Source organism: Salvelinus alpinus, chromosome 24 (genome assembly GCF_045679555.1).
Source record: "Salvelinus alpinus chromosome 24, SLU_Salpinus.1, whole genome shotgun sequence".
Classification (NCBI taxonomy): domain Eukaryota; kingdom Metazoa; phylum Chordata; class Actinopteri; order Salmoniformes; family Salmonidae; genus Salvelinus; species Salvelinus alpinus.
The window spans coordinates 10,500,104-10,520,819 of NC_092109.1; the positions used below are offsets into that span (position 1 = coordinate 10,500,104).

The 20,716-nt window shown below is 41.8% G+C and overlaps 1 protein-coding gene across 1 annotated transcript in view; it reads left to right on the forward strand.

Moving 5' to 3' along the window:
* The first annotated feature begins 3,372 nt into the window (after positions 1-3,372).
* The window catches only part of LOC139552124 (hyaluronan and proteoglycan link protein 1-like), a 35,104-nt gene continuing 17,760 nt past the window's right edge, over positions 3,373-20,716 (forward strand). The window contains exon 1 of the mRNA XM_071363549.1: positions 3,373-3,792. The gene's annotated coding sequence lies outside the window, so the exon portion shown is untranslated. The remainder of the gene's footprint in view (positions 3,793-20,716) is intronic.

The following is a 20,716-nucleotide window of genomic DNA, read 5'->3' on the forward strand; positions in this document are numbered from 1 at the left end:
CCAACCATCCAGAACCATTGGAAGCACATGCATCATTTTTATGACGTTGTCAGCTAAACCATCTACAGTGTATTCGGAAAGTATTCAGACCCCTTCACATTTTCCCACATAAATCTACACACAATACCCCATAATGACAAAGCAAAAACAGGTTTTTAGAAATGTTGGCAAATATATATAAAAAAAGAACAGAAATATCACATTTACATAAGTATTCAGACCCTTTACTCAGTACTTTGTTGAGGCACCTTTGGCAACGATTACAGCCTCTAGTCTTCTTGGGTATGACGCTACAAGCTTGGGACCCCTGTATTTGGGGAGTTTCTCCCATTCTTCTCTGCAGATCCTCTCAAGTTCTGTCAGGTTGGATGGGGAGCTTCGCTGCACAGCTATTTTCAGGTCTCTCCAGAGATGTTCGATCTGGTTCAAGTCCGGGCTCTGGCTGGGCCACTCAAGGACATTCAGACACCTGTCCCGAAGCCACTCCTGCGTTGTCTTGGCTGTGTGCTTAGGGTCGTTGTCCTGTTGGAAGGTGAACATTTGCCCGAATCTGAGGTCATGAGCGATCTGTAGCTGGTTTTCATCAAGGATCTCGCTGTACTTCATCTTTCCCTCGATCCTGACTAGTCTCCCAGTCCCTGCCGCTGAAAAACATCGCCACAGTCTGATGCTGCCACCACCATGCTTTACCGTAGGGATGGTATTGGCCACCTGAAACCAAAAAGGGTTCTCCTATAGGGACAGCCGAAGAAACATTTTGGAACCCTTTTTTTCTAAGTGTAGGACTATGAGTGGCACTGCCACAACATATAATACCAAGCCTTTCACGACACAAGCACACAGTAGCATAACCAAGTCAAAGGTAAGCAACCTGTAATGATAAAGCAGGGTTCACAATCCCCAGCCACCATAAACGATCACATACAGCAAGTTTGACCATCCTAAGGTGCCTCTGGTTTGCCATAAATGTAATATGCCCTCATAGGGATGTTACTGCAGTTTCACAGACCAATGCGTGAGTCACTCCAGCATCAGAGTTAATTTTTCACATGCGAGTCCAGTTCAGGTGTCACATGGGCTGGCCAGTCATGGTCGGTAGCAAAATTGGTACCTATGAGGACAATGCACGCCAGCAATTACCAGACAGCATTTTGGCTGTTAACCTCTCTAGGATATGTGGGACGGTAGCGTCCCACCTGGCCAACATACAGTGAAAATGCAGAGCGCCAAATTCAAATAAATTACTATAAAAATTAAACTTTCATGAAATCACACATTCAATATACCAAATTAAAGCTACACTTGCTGTGAATCCAACCAACGTGTCAGATTTCAAAAATGCTTTACGGCGAAAGCAAACAATGCTATTATCTGAGGATAGCACCCCAGCTAACAATCACAGACCATCATATTTCAACCCTCCCGGTGCGACACAAAACGCAGAAATAAAGATATAATTCATGCCTTACCTTTGACGAGCTTCTTCTGGTGGCACTCCAATATGTCCCATAAACATCACAAATGGTCCTTTTGTTCGATTAATTCCATCGATATATATTCAAAATGTCAATTTATTTGGTGAGTTTGATCCAGAAAAACACCGGTTCCAACTTGCACAACGTGACTACAAAAAATCTCAAAAGTTACCTGTAAGCTTTGTCCAAACATTTCAAACTACTTTTGTAATACAACTTTAGGTATTTTTTAACATAAATAATCAATAAAATTGAAGACGGGATGATCTGTGTTCAATATCGGAGGAAAACAATGTGTAGCATGCTTTCTGGTCACGAGCCTTTAAACAAACAGTACACTTCACTGGAGCCTCATTCTGAACATGGCTACTTCTTCATTTCTCAAAGGAAAAACCTCAACCAATTTCTAAAGAATGTTGACATCCAGTGGAAGCGATAGGAACTGCAGGAAGGTCCCTTAGAAATCTGGATTCCCAATGAAACCCCATTGAAAAGAGAGTGACCTCTTGGTGGACATGACTGTCTTGAAGAAGCAATGTGCCAGCTCAACCCAAACAGGATAAGAATGCACTGGAACATCCCAATGTGCATCGCAAAGTCAGTGAGCCAGCAGAGGTCATGTTGGATTCAGGTCGACATATTGAACGAGCAATGAATCAAAGCTCACTTCTAAACGACAAGGAGGTGACTTAAGAGCCCAATCCTGGAGGGGCAAGTTATACCACAGTGGGGGCAAGTTGTAGAGCTAGGGAGACGGTGTCAGAGTCCAGGGTTGGATTCTCTTTCCTTTTGTTGGAGCCTCCCAGTTGCCTCATTGATCCTCAAAGAGGCGTGTGACTTGGAAAACTTAGTGTTGCCAGGCCAAGCAGTCTGCTGCCTTTAAATATATCCACACAAAGGTGTTTGAGTTTACATGGTGAGCAAATTGGATTCCTAACATAGTCGAAGTACACAAAAAAGAGTATTGAGTACAAGTCATAAGTATTGTACACAAATCTGGAAAATGGCTAATTTAAAACGTGTACATATACAGTACAGGTGATTAAACCACCATTTAATTGTAATATGGCAGCTATATTGGATTTTGGACGCCATATTGGATTTGGAGTCAAATTTAAGTAATTACAAGAGTATGGGCTAAACATTTAAAGAGGTTCGAGATAGAGGAAACTTTAACAGGAAAAAATGACTGTTTTCGGTGTCTGAGCCCACACGCCTTAGAGTAAATTACAATAGCCACAACATCAAAAAACGTGTTACTGTATGCATTTTTTTTCAGGCAGGACCATACAACACTGGATGAGAGCAAATTAGACTTGGAAAGTTGTCTATTGAAAAGCTACCAAAAAGTTAAGTTAAGAATAGTTTGTATTTCCGCTTATTGTATCGGTGTATTTACAGGTCTATATTTCCAAAATGCTTTAAGATATCCTAATGCTGTTAGGTTGTGTATGTAGGGCAGACAGTTGACTACTTGTATTCCAAATTTGAGAAATATCAGAGCTTGCAATATAGGGTTACATAAGCTTATGTGGCCTGTTTAAGTTAAGGGGTGTGTCACAATATCTGTCAATTTAAACACTTTTGTAGTAACATATTTTTGTACATCCATCCATTTCATATAATGGGAGACCTTATAGAGATGGAAAAACATGGCTGTGCTTTGTTATACCTCGGGTAGGGGTATCTAAAAAATGTAAGCAGTTCATTTTTGGCCACTAGCCTCGGGTAGAAGGGGTTGAAGGGACCAGGGAGGGAGGGGTAGCGGGGAGGAGGGGGGACATTCTCGAAACCACAAGTCAGCATGTCACCACATATTGTGCAATATGGATTTTATCTGGAATTCTTGGCTCTGATAAATTCTGATGTGTCAAAAGTTAATCTGATGTGTATATGCACTTTGTAGGCTATATTCCAAAGATTGATTTCCCGTTTTATATAGACCACATTTTTTGTTAATTCCATCCCACTTTTAGAAAACATCACCTGCGCTGTGGGACTGGGACATTCGCCTCTGCTGCTCGGAGTGGTCCAGAAACGGGACGTGCAAGGCTACAGAGCGGCTATTAGGTAGAGCCAAGGAAGAACGCTACACAGCCACACCTGCAATAGCCCGCTGCTCTCACAAGAGACGCTTGTTTGACTAGCAGCAATAAGAAGAAGCAACTTCGAGATTTTTTCTTCTTCTCATGTGTTCATTTCTTGTTGCTTAGCTAGTTACGTGGTTCCTTCCAGGTCGCGCCGAGCTGCGAGGTGCAATCATTCGCATCTGGACGTTGTCAACATCACCTCGTCGCACAGCTGGAAAAGTTATACGGTAACAGCTACGTTTTATTAGACTAATTTTTCTCTACTCTTTCGAAGTGTAACATTTAGTGTAATAACATAGGCTATTATTATGGAATATTTGGTAGCATTTTAGTGCTGGTAGCGTGTACAGATTTCGTATACGTCAGAAGAACAACTGTAACAAACTGCACTTTTTGAATACGTGTTGTTTTTTATACCATAAAGACTGAAAAAGGGAAAATAGTTACTTCCACTTTGATTAGAAAATACCCAGGCTCACTTTCTAACACTGATTTATTGAGGTTGATTGAAATGACACAGAAATCAAGTTATTTCTAGTTATTGTCATTCCATTGATCTTAGAGTGACAGTACGTGTATGGTTAGTTCACACATATGCGTGGGGTACAAGTGTTGACGTACGTCTCAGTGCCGTTCTCTCCCCATATCTCTCTCTAAGGCTGGGAGGAATGGACGTTGGCGGTGGGAAGGATGGTTGTTGACCAGTTAAATGCGTGGATAGAATAGTTAAGGGATGTTTACTGGAATTAAAGAAATATAGCTTCCTGCATTTTGGCAACAATCCCCATGATGCATGTTAGTGAGATTGAATGAGACAGGACTATCAAAACAACAACCAGAGTCGATATCTGATTGTTGTGTGGTTTTTAAACGAAAGTTTTGTGACTGAATACATGTTTCTGTTTTCCATATGAAGTTGCTCAATCACTGTCTATCTGTGGGGCTGGTTGATCCTACTTGAACAGCTCATTATATTTGTGGTCAACCAGCAGTGGCTGGGGAGTTCAGTGAAATAGGGGAGCGAGCGAGCGTCAGGGCAATTTGTGTGTGTGTGTGTCCGGAGCCTGCTTCCCCAAAAAGAACATTCTGTCACTACAGAGAGTCGACAGGCATCCTTTCCAGCAGGGGACAGTGGGGGCCACAGACCTGCGTGTGTGTGTGTCAGATGGGGGGCCACAGAGACCCTGGGCAGAGTGGAGCTACTCAGTCTCACATCAGAGAAACGCACACAAAGAGAGAGACTGTTGGGCTAACAGCTACACACACACACACATCGCCCTGATGCTCGCTCCCCTAATTCACTGGGCTCCCCAGCCACTCTGCTGGTTGACCACACACACACACACACACACACAGAGCCCACTTTAACGACATGTAGGAAACAGCTGGTTAGACGTGTGTGTGTGTGTGTGTGTGTGTGTGTGTGTGTGTGTGTGTGTGTGTGTGTGTGTGTGTGTGTGTGTGTGTGTGTGTGTGTGTGTGTGTGTGATGGTATCAATTAATAATGCGTCTCTCTATTTACCTTGTGAATAGAGGATTCTCTTGTGTTGAAGGAGGGAGAGAATTTACAATCTACCGTACCGATGCAGGGTGTGTGTGTGTGTGTGTGTGTGTATGTGTGCGAGTGTGTGTGTGTGTTCCCCAGGATCTATTTTAGCATCAGCTGGTGGAAGGACAACTTTTCCAACATTTCCTTGGTGGACAATCAAAAACAGTAATCAAAGACCTTTTGTTGTCAAGCTGCAACATGTGTTTCTCAGCAGTGCTATAAAAGTAGACAACTGTCCCACTGATCCACTTCAAAATATGCATTATTTAGTAGTTACTTTATATAAGGACTTCATCTGAACCCTCAGGGGGATTACATTAAATACATCCATTCATTAAAAGTAAGAGAAGTCCAATGTAATCCTTTTGTTATCAATAATCAGGCATCTCTGGCATCACATAACAACTTCAGTCAATCTTTTGATTGACAGTGTGATTCCAGTCTAGATATTGTATTTTAACAACGCCCTCTGGTGGAATAAAGCGATTCAAACCAGATGGTAATCTCTGTTAGAGTTTAATGATGGTGGACAGTGGGACACACACTAACACTCCATTAGTGAGTAGTCAGAATGTGTCTTAAAGAATTAAGCCCTATCCTGTTCCCATTCTGTAGTGAGCCACGTTGAACCTTGAACTCTCCCCTCTGACCCTCTTCCTGGCAGTGTCCCCATGGGGGGTAGACTAGGGGGGAGGTATGCAGACTGACCCCCGTCCCCCTACTTCAGAAGTGCCTTGCAGGGGAGGCCAAACTACATTAACTTCTTGGATGGGGTTCCCTTAAGTGTGGTGGTGGAGTGAACTATATTAACTTGTCTGTTTGAGGTTATGATAGATGGATCTGTGTAGGTAAGGTGAGGAGGACAGGGGTGAGGGTTAAGGATGGGGTGAGTGTTGGAATGATGGGTGTGGGCAGGGGTAAGGGGTAAGGTGAGGAGGACAGGGGTGAGGTGAGGAGGATACAAGTGAGGTTTAAAGGATGGGGTGAGTATATGACTGGAAGGAAGAGGGTAGAGGTCAGTGTTGGGGTCAGGACTGGTGAGAGTAAATGTGACACAGAGAGAGATGGAGAGGAGTGGTTGATGGCCTCTGCTCCCCGAGGAGCAATGTGCCTAAGTAGGGAAGTCAAATGGTGAGTGAATTTGAGCTTTTTGAAGCTCTCAAATGTCCATGGTCCAGTGTCTCTGGTGTCCACAGCTGCCCTTAGAGACGACTGTTGCATCAGAGGTGAAAGTGTTCGTCTTTATTGGTCTCTACTGGTCAAGTAATCACAGACCCAGTATATTCTATACTGAAGGCTCTTTGTAGGATCCACGGGGATGTAAGAGTGGCGTCAAAACCTGCAGAGGCACTAATTAGTGTGTATGTGTGTGTGGGTGGACCTGTTTGAACCCACCACTCTCACCGTGGGGGAAAATATATTCATTATGCAACAAGCTTCTGACTGCTCTGCTTGTGATGCTGCATGTTTAAAGGCTCAGTGTACTCAAAAATGTGATTTTTTTGTGTTTTATATTTCCACACTATAAGGTTGGAATAATACTGTGGAATTGTGAAAATGATGATAATGCCCTTTTAGTGTAAGAGCTGTTTGAAAAGACCACCTGAAATCTCAGCCTGTTGTGGTGGGATGGAGTTTTGGCCTGCCTGGTGACGTTCGTAAATAGGCCAATAAGAAAGAGATTTCCAAACCTCTCTGCCAATAACAGAGAGGTTTTCCCCTCCCCACTCAGACCACTCCCAGACAGTCCTAGTAAAATTCTTTCTTGAGAGATAGTTTTTTCCTTAAGGCTATTTTTTTGGACAATTTTAATGGAAATATATTATAGTAAGGTTCTGTTACCCAGAAAGGATGTGTTATTGATATAAAAATAGCTGCAATGGGCATTTAAGTAACCAGCCCTGCATTCAAACAAATACCCCACCCAGGACTAAATACATAAATACTCCACCCAAGACTAAATAAGCCACCCAGCCCTAACCCACCACTAACAGAGTCTGTGTTCCGCTTGAGCCGCCACATACTGTACATTTTCCCAGCATTTTCATTGTTAATCTATTAGTCACAGAAGGTTTCTCACCAGCTCTCCAGGACTGGTGAAACATCTACAGGATGTTACATCATAACGTTCATAACGAGTCCGGACAGACATGAACCTGAAAATACAGTATGTTCATTTTCCTACACACATGGACCTGAAATTACAGTATGTTCATTTTCCTACACACGTGAACCTGAAAATACAGTATGTTCATTTTCCTACACACATGAACCTTACATACATGAACTTAACCTTGTCCCCAGGCTAATTGCAAGCATATATAAAGCTGACAGAGAGAGAACCCGCTGGTGGAAGAGACCTTGTTCATTATCTTACATACAACCTCAAACATAACCTCGTCCCCTTGCTAAATCATTCTCTATCACACACAATCCTGACTATGTTTACTCTCTAGCATAAACCTGACAATGTTCACTCTCTAACATAAACCTGACTATGTTCACTCTCTAACATAAACCTGACTATGTTCACTCTCTAACATAAACCTGACTATGTTCACTCTCTAACATAAACCTGACTATGTTCACTCTCTAACATAAACCTGACTATGTTCACTCTCTAACATAAACCTGACTATGTTCACTCTCTAACATAAACCTGACTATGTTCACTCTATAACATAAACCTGACTATGTTCACTCTCTGACATAAACCTGACTATGTTCACTCTCTAACATAAACCTGAGTTTATTCATTCTCTAACGCGAGAGACGCATACTATGAGAGTCACATAAAGGCTATTTGAGGTGGGGGGAAATGCCTGGCCACTGGGTGTGTGTGCAGTGTAGTTTAGACTAATGCCCAAGGACTACAAACACAAGGTCTGGTCTCGGGCTACAGAGTGAACAGTAGTCCACTCTTTAGGTCAGATAATGGATGAATGAAGGGAGGGACAGCCTTTCTAGTGTTCCAAGCCGTGCTTATAGGAAATAAAGAGTTACCTTATTAAGTTATGAAGTGAACCAACATATCTGGCAATACCGTATCTATGATATCTGCCCATATATAAGTAGTGGGAGTGAGCTGTATTAAAGACTTCAAGACATTTGTAGTATTGCACAGACACACATATCAGTGTCCAGAAACAATTGGCCTGTAGTAGATGTGTCTAGCCCCTCAGAATGCCTACCAAACCACAGGTTTTACTGTATGCAGGCTGCAATCTAATCTGAAGCGCATAGATTGGCTTGCTTAGTCAGCTGACCTCAGGCGAGACAGTGACACTATCCAGAGTGCAACTCATGTCTCCCTAACCCTCTACCCCCTAAACCGTGTCCTCCTGAACCATGTCCTCACCTCCTACTCTCTCAGATGGCCTGCAGAGTAGTCTCCCTCACCAGCCAAGTGTCTGAAGACAGTCCAGAGCCTAACCCCCCTCAACACTTTTTTTAACCTTTTGTCCAATACCTTATCCTAAATCAGAAAGACTAGCAGTAAGTGTGTATAAACGTGCATAGTCTGACGTAATTGTTGCAGAAATATAATAAACAAATCATATTTTTTCTCGAGATCAGAGATTGGCAACCGGCCGCACTTTTGAATGCCCGCGGATCAATTTACCAACAAAAAACAACAACAAACACTATATACAGAGCCTTCAGAAAGCATTCACACTCCTTGACTTTCCCCACATTGTGTTATGTTATAGCCTGAATTTAAAATGAATTAAATTGCGATTTTTTTTGTGTGTCACAGGCCTATACACAATACCCCATAATGTCAAAGTGGAATTACGTTTTTCAAAATTTTACAAATGAATAAAAATGGAAAGCTGACATGTCTTGAGTCAATAAGTATGCAACACCTTTGTTATAGCAAGCCTAAATAACTTAAGGAGTAAAAATGTGCTTCATAAGTCGCATAATACAGTTGAAGTCGGAAGTTCACATACACCTTAGCCAAATACATTTAAACTCAGTTTTTCACAATTCCTGACATTTAATCCTAGTACAAATTCCCTGTCTTAGGTCAGCTAGGACCACCACTTTATTTTAAGAATGTGAAAGGTCAGAATAATAGTAGAGAAAATAATTTATTTCAGCTTTTATTTCTTCATTCACATTCCCAGTGGGTCAGAAGTTTACATACACTCAATTAGTATTTGGTAGCATTGCCTTTAAATTGTTTAACTTGGGTCAAACGTTTCGGGTAGCCTTCCACAAGCTTCCCACAATAAGTCCATCTATTTTGTGAAGTGCACCAGTCCCTCCTGCAGCAAAGCACCCCCACAGCATGATGTTGCCACTCCCGTGCTTCACGGTTGGGATGGTGTTCTTCAGCTTGCAAGCTTCCCTCTTTATCCTCCAAACATAACGATGGTCATTATGGCCAAACAGTTCTATTTTTGTTTCATCAGACCAGAGGACATTTCTCCAAAAAGTACGATCTTTGTACCCATGTGCAGTTGCAAACCGTAGTCTGGCTTTTTTTATGGCGGTTTTGGAGCAATGGCTTCTTCCTTGCTGAGCGGCATTTCAGGTTATGTCCATATGGGACTCGTTTTACTGTGGATATAGACACTTTTGTACCCGTTTCCTCCGGCATCTTCACAAGGTTCTTTGCTGTTGTTCTGGGATTGATTTGCACTTTTCGCACCAAAGTACATTCATCTCTAGGAGACAGAATGCGTCTCCTTCCTGAGTGGTATGATGGCTGCATGGTCCCATGGTGTTTATACTTGCGTACTATTGTTTGTACAGATGAACGTGGTACCTTCAGGTGTTTGGAAATTGCTCCCAAGAATGAACCAGACTTCTGGAGGTCTACAATTCTGTTTCTGAGGTCTTGGCTGATTTCTTTTGATTTTCCCATGATGTCAAGCAAAGAGGCACTGAGTTTGAAGGTAGGTCTTGAAATACATCCACATGTAAACCTCCAATTGACTCAAATGATGTCAATTAGCCTATCAGAAGCTTCTAAAGCCATGACATAATTTTCTGGAATTTTCCAAGCTGTTTAAAGGCACAGTCAACTTAGTGTATGTCAACTTCTGACCCACTGGAATTGTGATACAGTGAATTATATTTGAAATAATCTGTCTGTAAACAATTGTTGCAAAAATTACTTGTGTCATGCACAAAGTAGATGTGGGGTTTTCAAATGCCTTGCAAAGGGCAGCTATTGGTAGATGGGTTAAAATGTAAAAAGCAGACATTGAATATCCCTTTGAGCATGGTGAAGTTATTAATTACACTTTGGAAGGTTTACCAATACACCCTCTAACTACAAAGATACGGGTGTCCTTTCTAATTAATTTGCCAGAGAGGTAGGAAACCGCTCAGGGATTTCACCATGAGGCCAATGGTGACTTTAAGACAGTTACAGAGTTTAATGACTGTGATAGAAAATTGAGGATGGATCAACAACATTGTAGTTACTCCACAATACTAACCTAATTGACAGAGTAAAGCCTGTACAGAATAAAAAATATGCATCCTGTTTGCAATAATGCACTAAAGTAAAATGTGGCAAAGAAATGAACTTTATGTCCTGAATGCAGAGCGTTATATTTGGGCAAATCTAACACAACACATCACTGTGTACCACTCTTCATATTTTCTAGCATGGTGGTGGCTGCATTATGTTATGGGTATGCTTGTCATCGGCAACGACTAGGGAGTTTTTTAGTATTAAAAGAAATGGAATAGAGCTAAGCACAGGCAAAATCCTTGAGGGAAACATGCTTTCCAACAGACACTGCTTTCCAACAGACACTGCTTTCCGACAGACACTGGGAGACAAATTCCCCTTTCAGCAGGACAATAACCTAAAAAACATGTACAATTATACACTGGAGATGCTTACCAAGACTACCTTTAATGTTCCTGAGTCGCCTAGTTATAGTTTGATTTCAATCGGCTTGAAAATCTATGGCAAGACTTGAAAATGGCTGTCTAGCAATGATCAACAATCAACTTGAACAAGCTTGAAGAATTTAAAAAAGAATAATGTGCAAATATTGTACAATCCAGGTGTGCAAAGCTCTTAGGGACTAATCCAGAAAGACTCACAGCTGTAATCGCTACCAAAGGTAATTCTAACATGTATTGACTCAGGGGTGTGAATACTTATGTAAATTATATATTTCTGTTAGAGGTCGACCGATTAATCGGAATGGCCGATTAATTAGGGCCAATTTCAAGCTTTCATAACAATCGGAAATCGGTATTTTTGGACACCGATTTGGCCGATAAAAAAAAATAATGTTTTTTACACCTTTATTTAACTAGGCAAGTCAGTTAAGAACACATTCTTATTTTCAATGACGGCCTAGGAATGGTGGGTTAACTGCCTTGTTCAGGGGCAGAATGACAGATGTTTACCTTGTCAGCTCGGGGATTCGTTTTTGCAACCTTCCTGTTACTAGTCCAACCACCTGCCTTACATTGCACTCCACGAGGAGCCTGCGTGGCAGGCTGACTACCTGTTACGCGAGGGCAGCAAGTAGCCAAGGTAAGTTGCTAGCTAGCATTAAACTTATTAAAAACAATCAATCTTCACATAATCACTAGTTAACTACACATAGTTGATGATATTACTAGTTTATCTAGCGTGTCCTGTGTTGCATATAATCGATGCGGTGCCTGTTAATTTCTCATCGAATCACAGCCTACTTCGCAAAACGGCTGATGATTTAGCACTGTCGTTGCACCAAACCTAACCATAAATATCAATGCCTTTCTTTAAAATCAATACACAAGTATATATTTTTAAACCTGCATATTTACATAATATTGCCTGCTAACATGAATTTCTTATAATTAGGGAAATTGTGTCACTTCTCTTGCGTTCTGTGCAAGCAGTCAGGGTATATGCAGCAGTTTGGGCCGCCTGGCTCGTTGCGAACTGTGTGAAGTCTATTTATTCCTAACAAAGACCGTAATTAATTTGCCAGAATTGTACATAATTATGACATAACATTGAAGGTTGTACAATGTAACAGCAATATTTAGACTTAGGGATGCCACCCGTTAGATAAAATACGGAACGGTTCCGTATTTCACTGAAAGAATAAACGTTTTGTTTTCGAAATGATAGTTTCCGGATTCGACCATATTAATGACCAAAGGCTCGTATTTCTGTGTGTTATTATGTTATAATTAAGTCTATGATTTGATATTTGATAGAGCAGTCTGACTGAGCGATAGTAGGCAGCAGCAGGCTCGTAAGCATTCATTCAAACAGCACTTTCGTGCGTTTGCCAGCAGCTCTTCGCAATGCTTCAAGCATTGAGCTGTTTATGACTTCAAGCCTATCAACTCCCGAGATTAGGCTGGTGTAACCAATGTGAAATGGCTAGCTAGTTAGCGGGGTGCGCGCTAATAGCGTTTCAATCGGTGACATCACTCGCTCTGAGACTTGGAGTAGTTGTTCCCCTTGCTCTGCAAGGGCCGCGGCTTTTGTGGAGCGATGGGTAACGATGCTTCGAGGGTGGCTGTTGTCAATGTGTTCCTGGTTCTAGCCCAGGTAGGGGCGAGGAGAGGGACGGAAGCTATACTGTTACACTGGCAATACTAAAGTGCCTATAAGAACATCCAATAGTCAAAGGTATATGAAATACAAATGGTATAGAGAGAAATAGTCCTATAATTCCTATAATAACTACAACCTAAAACTTCCTACCAGGAATATTGAAGACTCATGTTAAAAGGAACCACCAGCTTTCATATGTTCTCATGTTCTGAGCAAGGAACTTAAACGTTAGCTTTTTTACATGGCACATATTGCACTTTAACTTTCTTCTCCAACACTTTGTTTTTGCATTATTTAAACCAAATTGAACATGTTTCATTATTTATTTGAGGCTAAATAGATTTTATTGATGTATTATATTAAGTTAAAATAAGTGTTCATTCAGTATTGTTGTAATTGTTATTATTAAAAATAATTAGAAAAAAATCGGTATCGTTCTTTTTTGGACCTCCAATAATCGGTATCGGCGTTGAAAAATCATAATCGCTCGACCTCTAATTTCTGTATTTAATTTTCATTCAATTTGCAAACATTTCTAAAAACATGTGTTCTGTTTGTCATTATGGGGTATTGTGTGTAGAGGGGTGAATTTAATATGTTTTGAATTCAGGCTGTAACAACAAAATGTGGAATAAGTCAAGGGGTATTACAACTTTCTGATGGCACTGTATATCTATGCACTATATATTTATATACAGTGCCTTCGGAAAGTATTCAGACCCCTTGGTTTTTCGTTACAGCCTAATTCTAAATGTTATTAAATAGTTTTTTCCCCTCATCAATCTACACACATACCCCATAATGACAAAGCAAGAACAGGTTTTTAGAAATGTTTGCTAATTTATTGCAAAATCAAAACTGAAATATCACATTTACATAAGTATTCAGACCCTTTACTCAATACTTTGTTGAAGCACCTTTGGCAGCGATTACAGTATTGAGTCTTCTTGGATATGACGCTACAAGTTTGGCATACCTGTATTTGGGGAGTTTTTCCCATTCTTCTCTGCAGATCCTTTCAAGCTCTGTCAAGTTGGATGGGGAGTGTTGCTGCACAGCAATTTTCAGGTTTCTCCAGAGATGTTCGATCGGGATCAAGTCTGGGCTCTGGCTGGGCCACTCAAGGACATTCAAAGACTTGTCCCAAAGCCACTCCTGCGTTGTCTTGGCTGTGTGCTTAGGGTCGTTGTCCTGCTGGAAGGTGAACCTTTGCCCAAGTCTGAGGTCCTGAGCGCTCTGTAGCAGGTTTTCATCATGGATCTCTCTGTACTGTGCTCCATTCATCTTTGCCTCGATCCTAACTAGTCTCCCAGTCCCTGCCACTGAAAACATCCCCACAGCATGATGCTGCCACCACCATTCTTCACCGTAGGGATGGTGCCAAGTTTCCTCCAGACATGACGCTTGGCATTCAGGCCAAAGAGTTCAATATTGATTTCATCAGACCAGAGAATCTTCTTTCTCATGGTCTGAGAATATTTAGGTGCCTTTTGGCAAACTCCAAGCGGGCTGTCATGTGCCTTTTACTGAGGAGTGGCTTCTGTCTGGACACTCTACCATAAAGGCCTGATTGGTGGAGTGCTGCAGAGATGGTTGTCCTTGTGGAAGGTTCTCCCATCTCCACAGAGGAACTCTTGAGCTCTGTCAGTGACCATTGTGTTCTTGGTTACTTCCCTGACCAAGGCCATTCTCTATCGATTGCTCAGTTTGGCCGGGTGGACAGCTCTAGGAAGAGTCTTGGTGTTTCCAAACTTCCATTTAAGAATGATGGAGACAACGCTGTTCTTGGGGACCTTCAATGCTGCTGACATTTTTTGGTACCCTTCCCCAGATCTGTGCCTCGACGCAATTGTCTACAGACAATTCCCTCGACCTCATGGCTTGGTTTTTGCTCTGTCATGCACTGTCAACTGTGGCACCTTATATTGACAGGTGTGTGCATTACCAAATCATGTCCAATCAAATGAATTTACCACAGTGTGGATTCCAATCAAGTTGTAGAAACATCTCAAGGATTATCAACAGAAACAGGATGCACCTGAGCTCAACTTTGGTCCTCATAGCAAAGGGTCTGAATACTTATGTAAATAAGGTATTTCTGTTTTGTTTTGTTTATACATTTCCAAAGTAAGTTTTTGCTTATATGGGTATTGTGTGTAGATTGCTGAATATTTGTTATTTATTTAATAGATTTTATATAATAAGGCTGTAATGTAACAAAATGTGAAAAGATTCAAGGGGTCTGAATACTTTCCGAAGGCACTGTATATATATATATATATATAGTTATACATTCACTGGGCAGTTTAATAGTGGAATGAGTGGAATGGTATCAAATACACTGAAACACATGGTTTCCATGTGTTTGATGCCATTCCATTCGCTCCGTTCCAGCCATTATCATGAGCAGTTGTCCCCTCAGCAGCCTCCACTGCTAGAGCCGCTTCTTCTTGTTTTTAGCTGAGAGGAGTGGAACCCGGTGGGGTTGTCTGCTGCAATAGCCCATCCGGAACAAGGATCGATGAGTTGTGCGTTCGAGATGCCGTTCTGCACACCGCTGTTGCACTCCGCCTGTTAGCTTGCGCGATTATTACCATTCTCCCTCGACCTATCTCATCAACGAGCTGTTTTCAGCCACAGGACTGACTGGAGGTTTTTGTTTTTTGCACCATTCACTGTCATGCAAGAAAACCCAGGAGGGCGTCCGTTTCCGAGATAATGCATCCGGCGCGCCTGGAACTGATGATCAAAATGTAGCTACGGGCCCCTTAAAGGCTATGGCCGGCTCTGACTGCATGTGTGTGTATGGATGTTGGTATGCAGACCCGCGAGCCACTGAGGCCCTCATGATGAGTTCCGATTTTTTATAGCACCCACCCCCATCGAAGTTCCCTGCTCTAGATGAATGTCTGGGTGTGTCTGTTAAATATGCATGAAATGGAACCCGTGCATTTACTTCCTATAAAGCTTTTCTTTCCTCTCTCCGTCCCTCCACACTCACTGCCAAGAGCTCCCCTGGGCTGCTGTGGGGCTGCTACATGTAAACATATGGAATATGATGATTAGTTGACAGGTGATTGTTAGGGGAGTTGAGTAACTGAGTGTTGTAATACTCTGCATGGTCGCTAGGGGAGATGGAATATAGCATTACAGCTCCACAGTGTGTGTGTGTGTGTTTGTGTTTGTGTGTGTGTGTGTGTGTGTGTGTGTGTGTGTGTGTGTGTGTGTGTGTGTGTGTGTGTGTGCGTGCGTGCGTGCGTGCGTGCGTGCGTGCGTGCGTGCGTGCGTGCGTGCGTGCGTGCGTGCGTGTGTGTCCTGATGTGTAGCCAGAGAGTGCAGGACGAGGACACCTGGGCTGTTATAGGTTCAGACAGATAGTTTCAGCTTCATAGTTATTGTGAGTTCACATAGCAGAACCCCTTGGACAGACACAAAGTAAGTGTTTCCTAACACTCTGTTGGGGGACAACTCTACTCACACAGCTGAAGCTAATAAATGTACAATGAGCAGCTGCATAGTGTGCAAGAGCAGGGCTGGAACGAAAGCCCACAGGGCACACCCAGTATTTGTATTTGTCCTCCAGTAGCACTCGATGAGGATGGTAGCCATCCCTGCAGTAGGTGAAGGTAGTTCTGAAGTCTTTTTGGCTTCATCCTCTCTCATTTTTCCTTACTTCCTCGGTCTTTCTCTATCCTCCCCTCCTCTCTCTCTCTCTCTCTCTCTCTGTATCTTGTCTTTCGTCATTCTCTGGCGTTTCTCTCTAGATCTATAGTATGGCTATTCTCCTTATCAGTTGATGATGTCACGAGACTAAGGAATACACTCTTAGAGAGAAAAAAGGTGCTGTCTAGAACCTTGAAAGGATCTTCGGCTGTCCCCATAAGAGAACCCTTTGAAGAACCCTTTATGGTTGCAGGGAGAACCCTTTTGGTTCCATGTAGAACAGTGGGGGCTGCTGAGGGGAGAAAGGCTCATAATAATGTCTGGAAACGAGCGAATGGAACGGCATCAAACAAATGGAAAATCATGTGTTTGATGTAGTTTATACCATTCCACCTATTCCTCTCCAACCATTACCACAAGCCTGTCCTCCCCAATTAAGGTGCCACCAACCTCCTGTGATATAGAACCCTTTCTACAAAGGAACACAAATGGGTTCTACCTGAAACCCAAAAGGGTTTCCTATGGGGACAGGCGAAGAACCATTTTGGAACCCTTTTTTCTAACACAAAATCCAAACCGGCTCCGCGCGTGCGCCATCGTGCGCTATCGTGCATTCATTTATTTTGTCCCCCTACACCAAACACGATCACGACACGCAGGTTAAAATATCAAAACAAACTCTGAACCAATGACATGAATTTGGGGACAGGTCGAAAAGCATTAAACATGTATGGCAATTTAGCTAGTTAGCTTGCACTTGCTAGCTAATTTGTCCTATTTAGCTAGCTTGCTGTTGCTAGCTAATTTGTCCTGCGATATAAACATTGAGTTGTTATTTTACCTGAAATGCACAAGGTCTTCTACTCCGACAATTAATCCACACATAAAACGGCCAACCGAATCGTTTCTAGTCATCTCTCCTCCTTCCAGGCTTTTTCATCGTTGAACTTATATGGTGATTGGCATCTACACTTCTACCACGACAACCGGCAAAACATTTGGTCTTTCAATCACCCACGTGGGTATAACCAATGAGGAAATGGCACGTGGGTACCTGCTTCTATAAACCAATGAGGAGATGGGAGAGGCAGGACTTGTGGCGCGATCTGCGTCAGAAATAGAAAGGAGTTCTATTTTAGCCCTTGGCATCGCAGACACTCGTTGGCGCGCGCGAGCAGTGTGGGTGCAATAATTGAATAACATGGATTTCTAAATTTATTTTGCGACGCTCGCACACACAACGTGTCCGGTCAGCATGTAAGAGTGTAGGGTCTTTGCTGACTCTCTAGCCCCATTTATACCTGGTGCTAACATGCATCCTTAGTTCTGATCTTGTCCACATTCTGATTGTGCCCACATTTTCAGACAGGTTTCGATGATTAAAAGACACATTGTGATCTGATTGTGAACAGATCTTCCTGATCACCTCCGGAAGTAATCAGGCATGCATTGTGTCTGAATATCTCGGATCTCGACAGTGAAACCATAAATCAGGGATGGGGGCCACAAAAAATCTGAACTAATCATGAGGGATCACTGTTGCTCACTGGTCTGTGAACGCACATCCATACCCACACATGGGGTCAGAGCTGGCCCTAGCCTTTTGGGAGCCCTAAGTGCAATTTTTCCTGCAATTTTTCCTGCAATTCCTGCAATTTCCTGCAATTCTACACATTTCGCCATAAGGAGGAGAGAAATGTTTGAAGTTTTTAATACTGTATGTTATCTGAGGGAGAGTGACTAACAAAATCAGCGAGGGACCCCAGCCTGTAATTCAACCATGATTACTACACATTTAGATAGCTGGCTCTATAGATAGACCAACTTACCAATCAAGAAAATGTTAGATGCAATTTTGCTGCAATTCTACTCATTTTGCCATGGGGCGGAGAGAAATGTTTTTAATATGATAGCTGAGTGAGAAATAAATAAATAATAGATGTTATTTTGAAAGATTAGCTGTCAAATAATTTCCATACAGAGAATCCGGTCCCAATGCAGACACAGTGGATGTGAGACACATTTTGATATCATGTGTAGACATATTTCTTTGTGTGTGTGTGTGTGTGTGTGTGTGTGTGTGTGTGTGTGTGTGTGTGTGTGTGTGTGTGTGTGTGTGTGTGCGTGCGTGCGTGCGTGCGTGCGTGCGTGCGTGCGTGCGTGCGTGCGTGCGTGCGTGCGTGCGTGCGTGCGTGCGTGCGTGCATCCGTCACTCCTCACAGAGGCATGATGACTCATCAAAAAAAAATCAGCTCAGTGATGAACTGCAGTATCCCAGTCTCACAGTCACAGTCCATCAGGATGTCACTATAGCTGGTTGCTGTTGGGACGTGCCTGTCATTCTGCAGCCCTGTTTTAGTCTTGGTGCTGCTCGGGCAGACTCCCAAGGAGTATGTGCGCTGGGGAAGATTCCACAGAGTGTTTAACTGTAGCCAGAGAGCCTGTTTTATGCTTGGCCTAGGGAGAGGATTTGTGACGGTTAATTGTCCTCTCGGATACGTGTGTTTGGTCGTAAATAAGGCCGGCTCTAGTCATTGGTCACTGGGTATGTCATGGTCACCCTCTTTTCTCCTCCAACCGATGGATTGTAGCCAAGGTTGTAAGGAGCTCTGAAAGTGGACACAGAGTGATATTTTGATGACGGTCATAAATGACCAGTAATGGAGGACAATCCGTCAGTCAGTGCCCAGTCATAATGGTATGTCACCGACTGGCTATCTGGTTACCCACCGTCAACCAGACATGTTGTGTCCCTCTCAGTGGCCGAGGCCACGTATGAAAACATGCTAGCACGTATACACACAAACACTGGGAGTGGTTGTGTTGTCCTGTTCCCCGGAGAGAGCCTGATATGTGTTAGCTACGGCAGGGACAAGGGTACGGGGTTCTCAGACAATGTGAAAATACAGACATCAGACATCACTGCAGCTGGGGCATTCCTCAAGACCCCACAGATCAAGGGGCACTTAATAGAAATACATATTCCCTCCCTTCCAACACAGTGTCTTCTTCATTAGCTTAGCATATACCCCTGTAGTGGTCTGGTAAGTGTATTGTGGCAGTCCTGTAAAATACACTTAAATAATATGATACACTTTGCCTTTTGAAAGTCCAATATCTTGAAAACTTGACTGCTGACATGGAACATATTTTGGGACTGTATCAACAATGGACATATGAAAAAAAAATCCAAAATAGAATTCCCCAGTGGTGGAAAAGTACCCAACTATCATACTTGAGTTAACGTAAAGATACCTTATTAGAAAATGGCTCAAGTAAAAGTAAAAGTCACCCAGTAGAATTCTACTTGAGTTAAAAATATAAAAGTATTTGGTTTAAAATATAGTTAAGTATCAAAAGTAAAAGTATAAATCATTTCAAATTCCTTATATTAAGCAAACCAGATGGCACTATTTTTTATTTTGTTATTACTTACGGAAAGCCACGGGCACACTCCAACATTTAGACATCGTTTACAAACGAAGCATGTGTGTTTAGTGAGTCCGCCAGCTCAAAGGCAGTAGGGATGACCAGGGATGTTCAGTTGAAAAGTGCGTGAATTTGACTATTTTCCTGTACTGCTAAGCATTCAAAATGTAACAAGTACTTTTGGGTGTCAACGAAAATGTATGGAGTAAAAAGTACAATATATCCTTAAGGAATGTAGTGAAGTAAAAGTTGTCAAAAATTTCAAATTTTAAAGTAAAGTACAGATATCCCAAAAAACGACTTAAGTAGTACTTTAAAGTATTTTTACTTATGTACTTTACACCACTGATTTTCCCTTTAAGTTTGATTTCATTTGATTCAAAGACAATAACTAATGGATTAAATGCATGTAGTGTTTCCCAACGTGCTCAAAGCCCTGACTGGACATAGTTGTTCAGTTGCTAATTATATTATTCTATTTATTATTTATTTATTTATTTATTATTATAATTTAGAAATAAGAGAAGAAAAAATATATATAATGCAAATCCACGTTATATCAATTCAAATACAGACATGTAGCGAATAATTTTTTTTGACATTTTGTTGTGTATACGTTTTAATGACTCTAAATAGTTTTCCAAATCAGATAAAAAATTAAGAAAAGGGTATTTTTCTTCATAAATTTAGATTTGTGTATGAAAATGTTTCCTAATAAAATAAAGAGATTTATGACATACTCACGTTCAATTGTGGAATCAGTGTGGTAAAATAATATGTCAAACTTAGATATTTCAATTGTTGTATGCATTTTGTTGCCAAGATCAGTCCAGAACACTTCACTCTGTAAACAATGACAGAATAAGTGTTCAATCGATTCCGTTTCTAGTTCACAAAAACAGCATTCACTGGTAACATCAGGTATATATTTAGAAATCAAGCTATTACACGGATAGAATCTATGGATAATCTGAAA